Source organism: Gossypium hirsutum, chromosome D07, assembly GCF_007990345.1.
Source record: "Gossypium hirsutum isolate 1008001.06 chromosome D07, Gossypium_hirsutum_v2.1, whole genome shotgun sequence".
Lineage (NCBI taxonomy): Eukaryota > Viridiplantae > Streptophyta > Magnoliopsida > Malvales > Malvaceae > Gossypium > Gossypium hirsutum.
In genome coordinates this window covers 36,852,031-36,854,405 of record NC_053443.1, presented here as the reverse complement: position 1 = coordinate 36,854,405, position 2,375 = coordinate 36,852,031, and the positions used below count along the sequence as shown (strand labels likewise).

Sequence of the window (2,375 nt, the reverse complement as noted above, 5' to 3'; positions counted from 1 at the left end):
GGTAAATTTTTATTATCTTAATGCCCATGGTTTGATTTCGAGTAGGATATTATTTCATTCAATTTTTTTTATTTTTAATGCATGAATACAAGGTCTAGACAAAAATGGCTATGTGGTATGTTGTTAGATCTAATTTAATTCTAAAAAGATGAATTAGATTGGATTATAATCGGTTGATACAGGCAAGTATTCGAAAGAATATTTGTAGCACTCTAGGCATAGAATTTTTTATCTGTACAGGAAAAGGGAGAAAAATCTAGATATCATTCTTGAGTTCTATAGACATACAAAAACTCAAAATGATAGCTCAAAGTCTGGCGTTCATAAGAAGCAGACTGCAGTAGTGATTCCCTAAGCAGTAGAATGGTCAAAATTTTGACATGGAATTACTATGTTATAAAAATAAGCCCAAGTAATTCCAACCTTTATCATCCAACAGTACAAACTCTTTCGCTCTTTTTCTTTGAGAATTGCCACAACATTTCAATTTCCTTCGCATATTTTTAGTCATAGTTGATTTTATTAATCCTTCATTACATCTCTTTATCAATTAACCATCTATTTCTTTTGCACAGTTTAATTAGTCAATTTCATAGTAATAGCATAACCAATTATTTTAGTTAATTTTGATCCCTGTTGAGACGATACTCACTCATCACTTTATTACCTGATTCGACGTGTATTCTTACACATTCGCATTACACACGTCAAGTTTTTGGCGTCGTTTCTGGTGATCGACAATTTTGGTTAAATATTTTGTGTGTTATTATCTCTTTAATTTTATTAGTTTAGCTTAATTAGTGTTCGGATTTTTTTTGTTTTTTATGATTTTTGTTGGTGCATGAGTAGAGATATTTCAGTAGTTGAAGAGTATTCTTTTGATCTGAAAATTGAGAGAACCTTGAGAAGAAGGAGAAAATAATTACGAGAAATGGAAAGAACTAGAAATAATCAGGTTAGAGAAGAGCCATTACATCAGGAGGGAAGGGATACTGATATTCCTCGAATAATAGATGACAGAGACAGACCCATTAGAGAAGATGTAGTGCTGATCTTAGATGATATTAATCCATGAATTGTCAGGCCGCATATTCATGATTAACATTTTGAGTTAAAGCCAATGATGTTTCAAATGTTACAAATAGTGGGGCAGTTTAGTGGATTGCCTACTAGGGATCTAAGGTTGCACTTAAGACTCCTTTTGGAAGTCTGTGATTCATTCAGGCAGTAGAGTGTTCCTGAAGATGCCCTGAAACTGAAGTTATTCCCTTATTCATTGTGAGATCGTGCCAGAGCATGGTTAAATGCATTGCCATCAAGTATTGTGGCATGTTGGAATGAACTTTGTCAGAGGTTTCTGCTGAGATATAATCATGCGAACATGAATGCCAAACTGAGGAATGATATTACGTCTTTCCTGTAATTTGATGATGAAACATTATATGAAGCATGGGAGTGATGCAAGGAGTTAATTAGAAAATACCTGATGCATGGTTTCCAATATTGGACATACGTGAAAATGTTTTTCAATAGATTAAATGCGCATACAAGGATGGTGGTTGGCACATCTGCTCGATAAATCATATAATGAAGCATATAAAATTCTAGAGAGGATAGCAAACAATGATTACCAATACCCCACTACCAGAGTACGTACTGGCAGAAGAGTTTCTGAAGCAATGGAAATTGATGTGATCACTTTCCTAACAGCTCAGATATCATATTTAACGAAAATGATTAAAACTGTAGAAAGACAAGCTACAGTGCAGGAAATAAAAGCAACCGAGTTAGCATGTGTTTACTATGGAGAAGATCATATTTTTTATGAATGCCCATCAAATCTAGCCTCAGTTTATTCTATGGGAAATTTTAACCGCAGCAACAACAACCCATATTCCAACACATATAATCCAGGGTGGAAGCAACATCCTAACTTCAGTTGGAGTAATCCAAGTGTGGGAAATTCCAACACTGCTATTCCACAGAATGTTGTGGGTGCACCACCAGGATACAATTAACTCATGCCACGAAAAAATGTTTAGCAAAATTTAGCTTTGAGTTATTTATCGATGGAAGATCTATTGAAGAAATATATGGTCAAGAATGATGCTATCATTCAAAGTCAAGCTGCATCTTTTTGAGCTTTAGAGAATCAAGTGGAGCAAATTGCCAAAGCATTAATCTCAAGATCACAAGGAGCACTACTGAATGATACCAAAAATTCACGATCTCAAGGAAAGGAAGAGTGTAAAGCCATTACACTCAAAAGTGGTACGCAGCTATCAGGAATTGTTAATGACACCACTATTGAATAAAGTAGTTCAAATTTCACAAATAAGAAGAATTCAGAACCAATAGTGGAGCAGGCTACAAAG

At 34.5% G+C, this 2,375-nt stretch overlaps 1 non-coding gene across 1 annotated transcript; it reads right to left on the bottom strand.

The window, feature by feature from the left end:
- Positions 1-1,390: 1,390 nt before the first annotated feature.
- LOC121219772 (small nucleolar RNA R71) lies at positions 1,391-1,497 on the bottom strand. The gene has a single exon (XR_005916663.1). It is a non-coding gene; the product is annotated as a small nucleolar RNA R71 (small nucleolar RNA).
- Between the last annotated feature and the right edge of the window lie 878 nt (positions 1,498-2,375).